This window comes from Hemiscyllium ocellatum, chromosome 23, assembly GCF_020745735.1.
Source record: "Hemiscyllium ocellatum isolate sHemOce1 chromosome 23, sHemOce1.pat.X.cur, whole genome shotgun sequence".
Classification (NCBI taxonomy): Eukaryota; Metazoa; Chordata; class Chondrichthyes; order Orectolobiformes; family Hemiscylliidae; genus Hemiscyllium; species Hemiscyllium ocellatum.
In genome coordinates this window covers 46,996,179-47,012,869 of record NC_083423.1, presented here as the reverse complement: position 1 = coordinate 47,012,869, position 16,691 = coordinate 46,996,179, and the positions used below count along the sequence as shown (strand labels likewise).

Here is a 16,691-nt window from a genome sequence, read left to right as displayed (position 1 = left end):
GGCAAGAGAAAGAATTACAACATCCTTATTTATGCTAAGTGTTTGCTCTCTGCAACTGCATGTTTATTGGTGAAGTTTGTTCTGATTTGATGGGGGCTTTGCCAGTTTTTGTATACAAGTCTAGTATCCTCATCTTCCGCCTGGGGGAGGAGCGCCTCATCTTCCGCCTGGGGGAGGAGCGCCTCATCTTCCGCCTGGGCACAACAACACGACGGCTGGAGGAGGAGCGCCTCATCTTCCGCCTGGGAACCCTCCAACCACAAAGTATGAATTCAGATTTCTCCAGTTTCCTCATTTCCCCTCCCCCCCACCTTGTCTCAGTCGGTTCCCTCAACTCAGCACCGCCCTCCTAACCTGCAATCCTCTTCCTGACCTCTCCGCCCCCACCCCACTCCGGCCTATCACCCTCACCTTGACCTCCTTCCACCTATCCCACCTCCATCGTCCCTCCCCCTAGTCCCTCCTCCCTACCTTTTATCTTAGCCTGCTTGGCTCTCTCTCTTATTCCTGATGAAGGGCTTATGCTCGAAACGTCGAATTCTCTATTCCTGAGATGCTGCCTGGCCTGCTGTGCTTTGACCAGCAACACATTTGCAGCTAGTATCTTGGACAGTTTGTTTTTAAATCTTGAGCAAATAAATAAAGCTTTAATTTACAGATACAATCCTGTGATCTTTGACACTGGTTTCTTGGATTGAGTGAATTGAACTGGATAAAATGGATAAAGGGTCCTGCTCCATGTATTTTCCCAGGGGTTGCAACCTTGTAGACTTGTGCAACCTGCTTCAAATGTTCAGAGAGCCAGGATGCATCTCCACTTACTGTTGAAGTACTGCATTATTAACTGTTGGGTGCATTGTTTGCACCTGTTTTCAGGTATTCATACTCTTTTTGAGGTGAGGTATACAATTAGTTGAAATGTCATTGGGGTTCTTGCTGTAAATCTAACTTCAGTGACTGACCTTTTATTTGTAGTTTTTGAGAATGCATCTTTTAGGTATCCTGACGGTGACTATACTGTAGAATCCAAAGTGAAACATTCAGAGAATCCTGAATTTTGTCCAGACTGTAAATTGTAAATGCAGTTCCCTGTCATTTCTGAGGCTTAACATATGTGGAACCTACACTTGATAAACTGCAGCGTAATGATGTAATCTTCCTGTTAAACTACACTTGGGTAATGTTGTTAACTAACTGACTTTTCTTTTTCTATTTTCTTCAGAATTGAGCAGAGCTTTGCATATTGTCATCGGTTGAGATATTTCTTGTTGCCTCTGAGCTAACAATGTACAATAACTTCCTTGACTTAGAGGCAGAAATTTAAAAGTCAGACTGTCTCCTCTTGGACTTGTGTGCTCTCCTATGTCATGATGCAACAGATTTGAAATTGCAGATGTAATTATAATTTGCAGGATGCAATTAAATTGTTTTTCAAACCTGAGAACTCGTGCTTTGTGTTTGCTTGATACAGTACAAATGTGCATTAAGAAACCCTGGCTTCATGCATGCAAGATAAACATGGATAAGCTTATCTATGATTTGGTTACAAGGCAAGAAAATATTTATACTCTTTATACTGTTTAGTTAATTGCTATTTTCACCTCCTCAGTTTTGAATTGAATGCTTTATTTATTGTTTTTACTTGCCAATAAATGTATGTAGTTGCAGAGAGCAAGCACTTTGCATAAAAAAGATTGTTGCAATCCCTTATCCTGCCGAATAAATAGTTAACTCCTTAAAAACAATAAGGGTTGGGTTCTGGATTACCCTTAATCCAGAATCTGGTTTCCAGCATCTGCAGTCATTGTTTTTACCTAAGAAAGGTTGGGTAGAAGGTGCTAGTGAATTCATTGTGGTGGAATTTTATAGTTTTTTTCCCTTGTCAGATTTTACAGTTTAAAAAGGTAAATTTATATTTTGGCTTTTTCTTAGCTATGAAATAGCTACCTTTTTAAATAGTAATATTCATTAGTTTGTGAGGAGGAAAAGAAAAGGAATATTTGATTTATTCCTCATTACAAGTAGATAATACTATTGCCAAAATAGCAAGGGGGAATTAGTGGTGTTGTGGTAATTTCATTGGACGCATAATCCACAACCCCAGGCAAATGCTCTGGCGATACGGATTCATATCTCTCCATGACAGATGATGAAATTTGTATTCAATACAAAAAATTGAATGCAAAGCAAGCCTAGTGATGACTGTTATCATGTAACCACTTTTGATTGTGACTTTCAAAAAAAACCTGTCCACTTCGTTGATCCCAGGGAAGAAAAGCTGCATCCTTACCTGGTCAAGTCTACATGTGATTGCAGATCCACAGCAATATTGTTGATTCTTAACTGCACACTGGGCAATAAATGGCACAACCAGTGGTACCAGCATTCCATGAATTAACAAAAACAAAACAAAAAAAACTTTCGAGAGTTCACGTTTCATTATATAACACCAAAAGGAGTCTGGTATTTTAGCTGAAATATTTTTGTTCCTGATTAGTTTCAGACCGCAAGGTGTGCACAAATGCTGTAATGTTCCCTAAAGGCTAAGGGAATAAACCAGCCACAATTTGTACTGTTACAAGCAGTAAAGTTACAGATGTGAAGGTTGGTTGGGAGTGGAATTGTTCTCTGCTGTTGTGATTCAGTGAATGTGCTGTTAGTGTTAACTGTGGATGCATTTAGGGAGCAAGTTGTTTAAGCTTGTGTATCCATAAGCAGGTGCAAACTAGGGCTTCCAGGAGCAGAGAAAAAGAGAAAAAAAATACTTTTTTTAACTTTGCTAAAGTGAGTAATGAAAATTTAATTGGTAACCAACAAAAACAGCTTGCTTTCAGTGATCTTATTGTGTAGATTTCACATTTGTACAAGACTGGAGGAGTTTTCTTTTGTGAGAGACGTGTGAATAAGTGGGTTGCCTGAGGTGATGTTGGTGGAGGCTGTATAGACTTGAGCTGATTGTGATTGCCTTTGCAGAATTTGCTGTTTGTCACAAATTTGAATTGAGAAGTGTGGTTCAAGAAATGATTCATTGTGGGAATAATAATATTGCATATGTTTTTAGAATTTAAAGATATCTCTAATGTGAATTGACAGTTCAAGATACAGATTCTAGTGCTTTTTCTTCCCTGAAGGGTAGGAGAAAGTGAGGTCTGCAGATGCTGGAGATCAGAGCTGAAAATGTGTTGTTGGAAAAGCGCAGCAGGTCAGGCAGCATCCAAGGAGCAGGAGAGTCGACGTTTTGGGCATAAACCCTTCTTCAGGAAGCACCCTGAAGGGTGCTTTGTTTTGACTGTATTTGTTCACAATCTTTAGGTCATTCAGAACTTTTCTGATTATCATGTAATCGTGGAAGTTGCTTGTCAAGACGTTTCTTTGGTTATTCTGTTATTTAAAATAATAGATACCACGGAATGGTCTGAAATCATGCCTTTTCAAGACTGATGGGCATTCCTGTGTCCTAGCTTACTAAAATGATTTGAATGGCATGCATAATGCTCAGCAAATGCACAGACTTTTTTAAAAGTCCTGCATCTCAAATATTCTCTTGGGTTCAGAATCAGATTCCTTTTAAACAAACCCAGCTCCCTGCTCCTTGACTACCCAATGTAATATGATCGTGTGACCAGAGAGTTTGAACAATGGAACCTGTTGTGCACATTGGATATCAAAATATTGCATGTATTCTGTTTGTTCCATCTTGAAGAATGTGTTAAGCTCAGGATTCACAGCTCTGAACTGAAAGCTTAATTGACGATAATTCACAACCTGAGAATGTGGATTTCAGCTTTGAGTTGAATGTAATTTAATAACATTGTCTTAAATTGCCTCAAATTCCACGAGATCATGTAAAATAACATCTCAGTGTGACATAACATTTTTAAAAAAATTAGAGTCACTCCTGGCTCATGGGAAGAAGACATTAGGAAGTTATGCTGTACACGCAATTTTCATGAGCCTTTGTGTTAGTTTGTTTATCTTGTTCTCCCTTGTCTTTTTTGGCTTCCCTATTTTTATAGTTAAAAAAAACAGTATTTAAAACCATTTCATGCATGGGCATGCAACATGTTCTAAATCTTGCTCCAAATTATGCTCCAGCTCCTTTTGTATTGCTATGTTCTGAGACTGAGTCTTCAGGCAGACAGCTGTGGCAAGCTGTGAAATTGTCATTCAGGGTTGGTAATGGCTGCTTTGAACCTCTACATTGAGTTGGTGCCATTGATGTAACATTTAATGTAAAAGCATCTCGAGAGCCAGAGTATGTAGAATGAGTCATCGATAAGTGCTGCTTAAAAGCAGCTCTCTGGGAGGTGAGTGACAACAGATTAATTTGTTGAACTGTGAACTTTGCTTTCATAATAAGTGGGGGAGTAAGTATTCTTCAAGAAGATTATATGTTCAAACCCTGTTGTGTGATTTAGCTAATGACAAAAAAAGGTGAGTGCTTCAATTGGCCAAAATGTTCATGACTTACAAAGGAATATCAACTAGAGTTCTTAGATTAACACCAAGGGTGACACTTGCAAAAGTTAGGGTGGACACTTGGGATAGTATGCAAGATGGCATTGTAGAACTGTAGCCTGTGTTTTCAGGGATGGTCAAACTAAGCTAATGACATGGGCAGATGTAATGCCTCAACTTTTGGAATGTTTTAGCACTAAGTAAAAGGAACTCAAATTTAACACATTCATGCTATTTGAATCAACCTGGATGTTGCAAACACTTCTGTAAGCTTTAACATGAGTATTTAGGCATCACTTCAAATTCATTTTGTGTAACTTACGGCATTATACCCAGAAGCCTAGGATTTCATATGTTTGAACCTTTCTTAATCTCCTGGAAGGTTGAACAACAGTAAGACTATTAAACCTTCTGATAAACTTTGGTAATAGATCTTCATCATCTCTAATTTGGAGAGAAATCTTCAATTATTGCCTTCTCCATAGAGTAGGGTAAAAATGTCTGTCATCGCTGAAATGTAAAGGAAGATCATACTTGGTTTGTGTGCTACTGAATTACTTCATGTTGAGATATGGCATTAGAATAGGTTTTAATTGCAGCTTTTAACTTCTACTTGACTTTTTTAAAATCAGGAGTATGAATTAACCTGAAATCTATATTCTTGATTCAAACAGAACATGCCCCCTCCCCCTGCTGCCTTCTCCTTACTTGATTGAAAACTATTTGCTTTTCAGGCAGTCACATGAACTATTTGAGCATAGTTATAATAGTGCTCTCATTTGATATGTATCCCTGTTGAAAATGTATGAAGTGAAGTAAAAGTTTAATCAACTATTAATCTCTAAATAGCTCTGAAGCAACTAAAGAAAGTAAATATACTCCCAACAGGAAAAAGACACAGGCAGGTTATTTAATTATGATACTGTGTAAGGAGTAGTGGTGGAGAGGAGAAAATGACAAGTTTTATTAATAGAATGGGTTGAATTCATCAACTTGTTCCTAGATTACTAGATACAAGATTGTCAGAAAAAGCAGCAAGCTGAGGATTAGCAAAATTTTAAAATTTAGAAACAAGGACAAAATGTTTGCACAAGAGGAGGAAAACCAAGAGTAAAATTGCAGGAAACATCGAAACTGACCCAAAAAGCCTCTATAAATATGTAAAAGAGAGGCATTAGTAGAGAATAAAAATGTTAAATTCCTTAGAGTCAGAAGCTGGGGAAATGATATGGAAGGCTACGAAATGATAAGAATTGAAGGCATATTTTGGTTCCGTCTTCACAAAGAGGGCTCAGATAATCTCCTAGAAATGTCAGGAAACCAAAGGTAGTATTGAAGGAAATCCGAATTTGTTTAAAAGAAATTCAGGAAATCCATGGAAGAAAAGGCTGACAAATCATCGTGGCCTAATAATCTACTTTTTGGAATAGTTAGAGGAAATGGCCTGGAAATTTTGAATGCATTGGTCATCTTAGAAAATGCTATAGACTGCGGAACAGTTCTGCAGATTGAAGAGTGGCAATATAACTCCATTATTTAAAAAGAGAGGTCAAATACCAAACTACAGACCAGTTATCTGATCATATATCAGGGAAAAAAAAGTCCCTCCTCAAAGGGTGGCGAACCTAAGCAATCTTCTGTGCAGAAGACTGGGAGGGCTATTCAAGAAAGAGGTAGATATATTTTTGTTTTTACAGGCATCTAGAGGTAAGAGGGGAGAGCTGGAATATGGATTAGTCTTGATTAGATTGAATTACAGCAGCCTTGATGGACCCAATGACTTTATTTTTTTTGTTTCTATACTTGTTTCTATCCCTATTAGGAAGTGGGAAATATGATCAGATATTTCTACAGGCCATGAGTAATGATCATATTTGGTCACCCTTCATAAATGCGCACGCGTCCGGACTGAACTATATTTTTCCTTTCTGCTTTGTATTAATGTTTCCTCATGTTTCCTGAAAATGGCTTTTTAAAAAGTTTGCAATCACAAAATAATTGTAAAAGTAGTTAATAAACTATCTCCATTTTGAAAGAAAACAAAATCCCTTTTTTTCAGAATGGAAATCTTGAAAGGCACTGTTATACTCAGTTCTGTACCTTTTGAAGTGCAGTCACTGTAATATAGTAATAATTGCAATATGGGCAAATGATTAGTTTTGGAATCCTTCTGAGTTGGCATACTATCATGTGCCTTCACTTGTTATTTCTGGAAAAGTGAGTCATTGAATCCAACGCTAACAACTTGTTCTTGGCAATATCTTCCTTGTCAAGCTCTTCTCAAGCAATGGCAAGTTCCATTTATTCCTTGCAACCTTCAGCCCATACTTGAAAACCTTGTTAGGAAAGTTATCTATGTCGTGAGCGTATACATATACTTTGTCTGGTTGTTTATGTCTCCTTCGGCAAGTATTATAAACCATGATCTCCATTTTTCCTCAAAAGTAAAGCAGTAAATTTTTAATAGATCTTTACCATGTGTCCTTATTGACAGAATTCTTCCTGCCTTAGCAAGTCTGTGGTTTTATCTCCTGCTTTCTTGATCTCTCCTGGATTCTAGTATCCTTCCAAGCCTCAATGTTTGCTGGCTCTGAAAATGTATTTTCCTGTTAACTCCATGTTTACACAGGGCTTCCCAGTGACCTAACTTCAAACTTTGGAAACTGTTGTGACCTCTCAATGAGGAAGGAGAGCATGGAGGCCTGTTAGTGGGGCTGGAGCTGTTATAGCTCTGTTAAAGTTCCGTAGTGGCCATTGCTACTTCAGAATTTGTGATTTCGAAGTTTCAGCTCCGTGTTTTGGGTAGATCTATCTTTACTTCCTGCTCCCTCATTCATTTTTACCTTCTGCTTCTCCATAACACCATCTGGAGAGATGGGATCTATGTCTCTATGTTTATGCTGGTGATTTAGAGCTCTGTCTCCCCATACTTCTCTTGGTGCAATAAGGCCAGAAGCAAACTTTTCTAGACTTGAGTAAAAACAAAATAATGTGGATGCTGGAAATAATAAAAGCAAAAGGTGCTGGAGGAGAACAGTTAGATTGGATTGAAAGATGGAGTGACCTTGCTAGATTGCCAGTAATGTTCCAGGGATGTGCAAACTAGGTGAATTAGCTTTGGGAAGTGCAGAGTTCCAGAGGGTAGTGGGGCTGTCTGAGTGGGCTGCTCTTGGTGGGGGGTGTCATTGTGGACATAATGAATTGCTTTTATTTGTAGTGATTTGATGGAAGTTAACTTTCTCCACAGATACTGCTAGATTTGCTGAGTTTCTTGAGTACTTTTTTTTGCTGATCTCCTGTTTTTATCTCTTCCCTTGGCATTGACTCTTGGCTGTGCAGCAGCTCAAACAGAATCAGACCCTTGCATCCTACATGCTGAGATGAGCTTCAAACTCTGTTCATTCTCTCAGCTGATATTGATGACTTTTTAAAAAATATCTCCCACATTTTCTTTCTTCCCTCAATTGTTGTGTTTGCCACTTTTAGACTCTATATTTTCCTCTTCCCCCACTAATCACCCTAACCAGCCACTGGCACTTCACCGTTGGCTCTGGAATTACATGCTTAATCAACTATGCTTTATCCCTCTCTCCATATTGCAGTATCTTCTTTAAACTGGTCTGTTACATTTAGTTTTCAGTTAGCTTTTCTTGTCGTCATGTCTAAACCAGAGTTCCTTTTTTATTGTTATGATCCTCTTAATTTGCTGAATGTTTTATGATGTAGAAATGTTTTTTGTATTAAAATGGACTTGTAAATGAATGTTATTGCATCCATATCAAGCACGAGAATCTGCTGCTTGATTCTAATGCCTGTGTATTACTCCTCTGTTGGGAAGTCTATTTAGTATTTTTGCAGTAAAATTACAGACTAAGTTTTTGTCTTACACAATGAAGTGAGTGCTAACTTCTGTTCCATACCAATTCCAATTAATGCCTCTATTTTTAAACTATACATAAAATTTTATCTTGGAGGGGAAGTGGCAGGTTAGGACTGAGAAGATTGGCAACTGAAAATCTCTTTACCCTGACTAAACTGGTGACAACAGTGATCATTCTGATTCAAGGGAATCCTACTGAGATCAGCTGATGTAGTATCATATTCTCGTTTGTTTTAATGCTACCTTTTGGTATGATTTGCTGATATGGAATTAGTTTCCACATATGCACTCCTATATTACTTTTCAAAGATAAAATTTGGGAAGAGCAATGGCACCATCTTTGCCTTCACTCAGATATCATTGCCTTATCACTAATTTCAAGTACTGTCTAATGTAAATCTGATATCTGTCATATTTAATCCCAACCTGAGGTCTTCACTTCTATCTTCAACATGATACATCCATTTTGGACTATTGAAGGAATTTGGATTCTCATTTTTTTTCTCCTGTTCTCCTCTGCCAGCATTTTCTCTACCCCCCCCTCAACCAAGTGATCAGTGTAGTACTGATGGGTTATCACTCCAGTAGTTATCTGAATGCACTTACCCTCTTTACAACAACTGTAATCTCAAACTATTTGTATTTTTGGTTTTCCACCATGTCTTTCTGAACAGTGCAGAACAGTCTACCTTTCATGACCTGTACCATGACTCATCTTCATTTTTATCTTCATTTTTATCTCTCTTCTCTTCTCTTCTCTTCTCTTCTCTTCTCTTCTCTTCTCTTCTCTTCTCTCATCAAGCTTAAGCAAATTAAATCTTGTCCTACCAGCATGTTTAAACACTTGTCAGGTGAGTAAGTTGTCAACTGAGGTTATTCTACAAGACAACATAAATTTGTCGACTTTGCCCTGAAGTGAAGCATGAAAATTCTTAGCTAGCTCGTTGCCTGTTAAATTGAGGCCATAGTAGTGGATTACTAATTCATAGTAGTAATTAGTAATAGAGGCTAATACTCTGAGATCATGGGGTCAAATCCTGTCATGGCAGCTGATGGAATTCAAATTAATAAATTTCCAATTAAAAGCTATTGATAACCATGAAAATATCATCAATCACAGTAAAAGCTAACCTGATTTATTAATATCCTATCAGCGTAGAAAATCCTTTGTCCTTGCCTGGTCTGCCCTGCATGTGACTTAAGATCCACAACAATAATATCGACTCTTAGTTTTATTATAGCCTTGCAAACTGGTGACACCTGCATCCCATGAAAGAATAAATGAAAAGAGAGCTTTTGCAAGAACCTTCTTTAAAATATCCACCAACATTCCGTGCATGGGTGGTAGTAGTATTAATGTATCACTTGTTCTTTGTCAGAACATTCTGAAATATTTGACTCAAACTGTGGACAAGTTATTGATATCAAAACCTCTAACTATTGTAAACCAACTTCTGAAACCCTCACAGCTTCGATGCTGTAGTGTTGAGCATAAACTCAATACTTATCCACTTGTGTCGAGCTATTGACCAAAACCAAGTACTCTGTTTCTCCTCTACTACAAAGAAATCAAATTTTGGTCATGGTGATGAGATGAACCCAGTGCAGAGGCATCGTAGGAGAGTTTAGGTTCTTGGTGGCATCTGCATTAATGAGGTGGGCCCAGAGTAGTCGCATGGCTGCTGTGGCAGAGATGAATTTAGAGTTCCCGCAGACTTATGGAGGTGGTTTTTGGACCCAATAGGAGACCTAGTGGTAATGGTAGTGGCTGCATTGGCAAGGTGGGCTCAGAGTGAGCTCTTGGCAGTGGCAAAGTCGAGTTTGGCCTAATGCGAGACCTGGCAGCATCAGTCTTAGCTGTGAGGTCCATTGAGACTTGGGGTAGAGTCAGCATCTGAGGTGAGATAACACCAGAGAGATGTGACTCTTCTAGTTATTGGGGGACTTCTGGTGGGCTGCTGCAAGCCCATGGCTGAGCAGTTAAGGACAGTAAAATTGAACTTAACTGCTTTCTTTTTTGTTATTCTGCTTTTTCTTTTACATTTATTGTTGCATTCTAAGATGGCGCTCGTGATATTATGCAACACTTTTCACTAACAAAATGCACATGACAATACATCATTTAAGCCAGATGTCCCTTGTCGTTTGCCTCGACTTCAGTTGCCTTATCTGCAAGGGTGAACAGCCGGCGATCATTGTACATACTGGTACCAATGACATAGATAAGAAAAGTGACGAGATCCTGAAGAGTGGTTATTGGGAATTAGGTAGAAGGTTAAAATGCAAAACCTCCAAGGATAACCAATTACTGGACTATACCAGTGCCACAGTGAGTGTAGGATCGGAGGTTTGGCAGATGAATGCATAACTTGAGAGCTGATGGAAGGGGCAGGGATTCAGATTTTTTTTGTATATAGGTATTTTTAATGGAAGAAAAGCTTTTTCTTAACATATTTTACAAAATTACAAAGTAATACAAATGAATATAAACACTAAAATACAATTAAATATAGATAAATAAAAGAAATAAATAATAACCAAAACACAACAAAAAGAGAAAAAAAGCTCCGCTAACTACTAATCTATCCTACAAACAACCAAAGCATAAAATAAGCTATCTTACGTTATTAAGAAATAATGTAATAATTAAATATGTACTCCAAAATGTATTATTTATATGGGATTCCTCCCCTGAGGGGGGGGCTCCCAGACCAGCCAGAACCACTACCACAGCTAGATGAAAGCTCTTGAGAATATGGCCGCAATATCTGTGTCTATATCGTTCAGAAAGAGTTGCCATTTTACAGAATAATTCAGTTTTTTGGTGCACCATATTTGTGAGGAAGTCATGGGGGATATATTCCATGACTAACCTGTGCCAGTTCGAAATTCTTGGAGGGTCCTCAGCTACCCAATTGACTAGGATATTTTTCCTTGCACAGAAAGAGAATGGAGAATAGCTTCCTCCCATGCACATTCTGGCAGGGCAGATTTGAAAAGCCCAGGAGAAAAATCACTGGATCCAATCCGATCTCCGTTCCCAAGATTTCTGTCAGAGCATTCATTACTTTGTCCCAGTATTTGCGGATCTTGTGACATGTCCATAAACAGTGCGTGAGACATTTAGGACACATTGGGAATGATCCTACCTTCAATTTTGCCCGTCGTTCCGGTGCTATATGAGCCTGATGGAGATCTTTCTGGCACTTTCCCAGATGTCCTCCTACATTTCTGAAGGGGTTTCTAACCCCAATTCCTGGTTCCATGTTTTAAACAGTCGTTCCATGTCTTTGATACCTCTTTATGTCATGAGTGACAAAGAGTACTGACCGAGGGTGGACCCATTCTCTCCCTATCCGATTTGTAGGAACTGTTTATAATGTGGTCGTCTTCTGTATATAGCCTTGTATTTGGAAATACCGAAAAAGATCTCCATTAGGCAGTCTGAAATTCTGGTGCAGCTGCTCAAAAGATATCACCTCCCTATCGAACTGGTGGCGTAAACAAGAGACACCTCTAGACCTCCAGGTTTTAAATGTAGTGTCTGTCAGCCCTGGCTGAAAACCTTATGCTCCCACTATAGGAGTATAAGGAGAGGTTTTTTGTAAATTACCCTCATCTTGCCACATTATCCTCCAGTCTTTAATTGTACTAAATACAATAGTGTTTTTACAATAGTCCATAATACCTCTCATCTTATCTAAAAATAAGATTGATGAGGGGACACTTTGCCTGGGAGGTCTCGATGTCTAACCAAATTGATTGTGGGTCATGAGTCCCAATCAGCTACATAGAGAGCTCAACTGATACTTCCTAAAGTCTGGAAAATCCAGTCCTCCCCTTGCTTGTGGAAACTGTAGCTTCTCTAATTTGATATGGGGCCGTCTATGATTCCAAATAAAGGAACCAAGCCAGCCGTGTAGTTTACATAACGTCAGTCTTGGCAACATCAAAGGGAGCATTCTCATTGGATGTAAGAGACGAGGCAGAAAATTTATTTTAACTCGAGCTACTCTGCCTAACCAGGAGATTGGGATGTCTCCCCAGCGTTGAAGGTCCTGCCTTACTTTCTCCAGTAGGTGTACAAAATTGACTTTGTACAGCTGACCAAATACTGGGGTGATAAAAATACCTAAGTATAGAAAACCCTCCAGTGACTGCCGAAAGGGAAAACAAGATCTGTCCAATTTTTAAGTTGGATATACTAGCGAGATGACCCAACGGCATGGCCTCCGATTTCGTAAAATTGACTTTGTAGCCTGAGAACATACGAAATAGATTAAATACTTGAATTAAGCAGGGTATGGATATCAAAGAATTACTTAAGAACATCATCTGCATAGAGAGCGAATTTTTTTGTTTTGTTTACCTGAACCAACCCTCGGAGCCACTGTTAGTCTGTTCGTATAGCTTCCGCGAGTGGTTCAATTATTAGTGTGAATAATAATGGTGAGAGGGGACATCCCTGACAACAGACCCTACCCATGCTGAAGCTTTCTGAACCTAAACCATTGGTAATCACAGCTACTTTGGGGTCATTGTATAACATTGAGACCCATTTAGAAAATCTCTCTCCAACACCAAACCTTTCCAGTGTGTAAAAAAAAAATTCAACCCGGTCAAATGCCTTCTCTGCATCCAAGGAGATACCTATTCCTGGTATTCTTTCCTGTTAACAAACTTATCATATTCAAGACCATTCTAATGTTGTTAGATGATCTACGGCCCTTGATAAACCCCGTCTAGTTCTCTTAAGAATGAGAGGAATATTTGCTTCTCTCGATGAAGGCGGGAGGCAGCCCTGACTATGAGAGTAATTATGCATGTCTATAAGTGGAGTAGCCAGTTTTCCTAGGAGTTCTTTATAAAATTCAACCTGGAATCCGTCTGGTCCAGGTGCTTTGCCACTCTGAAGCTCTCTAACTGTGTCTAGTATTTCCTGGATTACCAGGGGAGCCTTCAGGATCGACACCTGCTCAGAGGTTAAATCCGGAAAGGCGAAGTTTTTAAAGAAGGACTCCATCTTCTTAGTTCTATCCACACAGTCCTGCGATTTATACAGTTCAAAATAGGACTTTCTAAAGGCTGTATTGATCCTTTTACGAACACAAGTCAGAGTACCAGCACTTTCCCTCATGGGCGTGAGGAGCTTGAGGAACCTTTTTTTCCCCCTAGCAAGATATGCTAGGTATCTGCCAGGCTTGTCGTCATATTCATAGTCTTTGCTTTGCCTGGCTTAAAATTTTAACAGGAAGTTTCTTCCAAATGAGAATGTCTACTCCCCTACTTTTTTGAGTTAAAAGATGAGCAAAAGGCCTTGTCAAATCCACACTGTTGTAATTTTAAGTGCTCTTTGTCAAGTAAATGTGTCTCCTGTAAAAGAGCTATATCATCCCTTTTTTAAGGTTTGATAGTATCTTCCTCTTGATTGATGAATTACTCCCCATGACAGTCTAGGTACACCACCTAAGTGAATAGCTAGCCATGATGGTCCAAGCAAGCCGGAGACCCCCTCAGGAGGAAGAACCCCACCCAAAACGCCCTGAGTAAAGACCATAGAAAATTCCCAAAAGCAAAACTACTTTAAGACATTTACACCAACACAATTTAAAAACTATTCCTATGTTTTAAAAAAAACAATACAAAACACATTTGAAAGGAGATTTTTCCCCCTTGCTCCCAGGGGGTATAACTACCTATCAATAACCCCACCATAACCTCTCCTAACTAGTGCCCTGCTCTCTACCCAGGCATTATAAAATAGAGTAGACAAATTCAAGTGTTTTATAAAACTAAAGGTAAAATTGAGTGACCTCCTCTTCTCTTCCACCCCCCCCCAATACCCAACACAGAGGTGCATTTAGCAAGCATAATACAAAATATAAACATTACAAAACTACTTTCTTTTCTAAGAATTGCTAGGATTGTGAAATGACAGAAGAAGAGAACCCTGTTCCCTTCTTTTAAAAAAAGTGGGACAAAACAAACCCTCCTCCCACATAAATCAAATAAGCCATACAGCCTGTTTTTAAAAACAATCACAGCAAATAACAAATAAGCTCCCCGTTCCCCACCCCCGGAGAAGGTAATGAACAAAAAAGGGATGGAGAAGGAAAGAAGGGGTAAACTGGGGGGAGCAAAGCAAAATCATTATCATACAGTTTGAATCTTAGTCTATTTAAGAGTGTCCAAAAATTCTGCAGCCTTCTCTGGTGATAAGTTATATACAGATCCTGCATGGCTGAAGCGCAGTGTTGCTTTGTAACGCAAGGGATATTGGATATTTAGGTCCCTTAGGTGTTTCTTCGTCACATCAAATGCCCTCCTTGTGAACCATGTCCGGAGAAAATTCCTGGAATAACATAATCCTTGGAACCCTTGTACATCATGGCCTGGGGATCCTTCCCCAGGACTCTGGAGGCTTCCAGGAGCATCTACTTCTCTTTATAGCATTGGAGCCAGAACAGAATCGGGCAGGGGGCGCTGGTCTGGCCTAGGCCTGTGTATAGCAAACCGGTGGGCCCACTCCACCTGTATGAAGCCTGATCCAGACCCCAACTTTAATATTTGAGGCTGCCGTTGCTCCAAAAAAACTGCGAGCTGGCCTTCCTCTTTCCGTTCGGGAAGGCCCAGCAACCAAAAATTTTTCGACCCCAATTATTGAGGTCATCTATGTGCTATTCCAAGGTCCGGACTCTATTTGAGAGCTGGACCCAGCCCACGGCCGACTCGGAGCAACTTCTGAGGTCGTGGCCTTTTGCTCCGCCCCTCCATCGCGTTGCTCGACTTTATCAATTTCTCGGTCATGCTGCAGAAGCATGACTGAGAACTACTCCCACCTGGATTCTTTGATGAAGGCGTCGATCTTCTCCTAAGCTTGTTGATCATGGAGATCAGGCTCGCCACTGCAGGTACATTCCCCCGAAGCAGCTGCAGACATCTCCGCTGCTGCTGGAAGGGATGAGGGAGGGGTCTCCGCCTGTTGGAAACTTTGGGAATTTTTGCCCTTAGTCATTTTAAGAACAATACCAAACTGTTCAAGTTTGATACAAAATAACTAAGTATGCTGGGCAAAAGCTATTTTAAATGATTTAAAAGGTATGGTGAAGGCGGGTGCCCCACTTTGGCTGAGTCTTAGGCAGAGCACTACAGACTCAAACTTGCTGGGTCGCTGCCATCTTGAATCTCGCCAGGATTCAGATTCTTATCATTGGAATTGCTTCTGTGGTAGAGGTGACCTGTATAAGAGGATTGGGTTGCATCTGGACTGGAAGGAGATCAATGTCCTGATGGGGAGATTTGCTACAGCTAATTGGGAGGTTTTAAGCTAGTCTGGCTGGGGATGGGATCCAAAGCAGTCCAGAGACGAAAGAGAAGATTGAGGACAGCACTGAAGTCGGTGAGAGCAAGTTAAAGGCAGTCATGACAGGAAGCAAGGGAAGTCTGGCTTAAATAGCATTTATTTCAGTGCAGAAAGCCTTACAGGTAAGGCAAATGAATTTAACTTGCTCTCACCGACTTCTGTACTGTCCTCAATCTTCTCTTTTGTCTCTGGACTGCTTTGGATCCCATCCCCAGCCAGACTAACTTAAAACTCCCAATTAGCTGTAGCAAATCTCCCCATCAGGACATTGATCTCTTTCCAGTCCAGATGCAAATGAATTCTGCACGGATGGGTACATGGAACTGGAATATTTTATAGCTACTAGAGAAATATGGCTGAGGAAGGGACAAGACTGGCAGCTCAATGTTCCCAGGTACAGAAGGATAGGAGGGGAGGCAAAAGAGGTGGGGGAGTTAAATTTTTGATTAAGAAGGACATCACGGCAGTACTGAGAGAAGACATTGAGGGTTTGTCCACTGAATCTAGAACTGAGAAATGAAAAGGGGAGAGATCACCTTGATAGCAATATACTTTTGGTTCCCCCAGTAGTCAATGGGAAGTTTGAAGAGAAAATAGGTAAGGAGATTGCAAATACCTGTGAGAATAATAAAGTTGTAGGGGATTTTAACTTTCCTAACACCTATGGTTGATCCAGTTGTGTTCGTGGCATAGATGGAGAAAAATTTGAGTTCAGGAAGAATTTCTCATCAAGTATGTTAATTGCCTACTAGAGAAAGGGCAAAAACGTACCTCTTCTGGGAAATAAGACAGGACAAGTGCCAAAGATTAGTAGGGGAGCACTTTGGGACCAGAGACCATAGTTTCATTAGTTTTAATAACTGTAGAAAAGGATAGGTTAAAGGGGTTTCTAAGAGGCTGGATCTACAGACATTTGGAGAGACAATGACTCATTTGGGATAGTCAGCATGGCTTTATGTGTGGGAAATGGTATCTCATGAGTTTGTCTTT

General features: G+C 39.7%; 1 protein-coding gene across 7 annotated transcripts in view; it reads left to right on the top strand.

The window, feature by feature from the left end:
* eps8a (epidermal growth factor receptor pathway substrate 8a) overlaps positions 1 to 16,691 on the top strand; it is a 193,895-nt gene that overhangs the window by 14,813 nt on the left and 162,391 nt on the right. The window contains exon 1 of one of the 7 annotated variants that reach the window (XM_060843213.1): positions 4,238 to 4,307. The exons of the other annotated variants lie outside the window; for them this stretch is intronic. The gene's annotated coding sequence lies outside the window, so the exon portion shown is untranslated. Of the gene's footprint in view, positions 1 to 4,237; positions 4,308 to 16,691 lie in introns of those variants that run through there. 7 annotated transcript variants of the gene reach the window in all.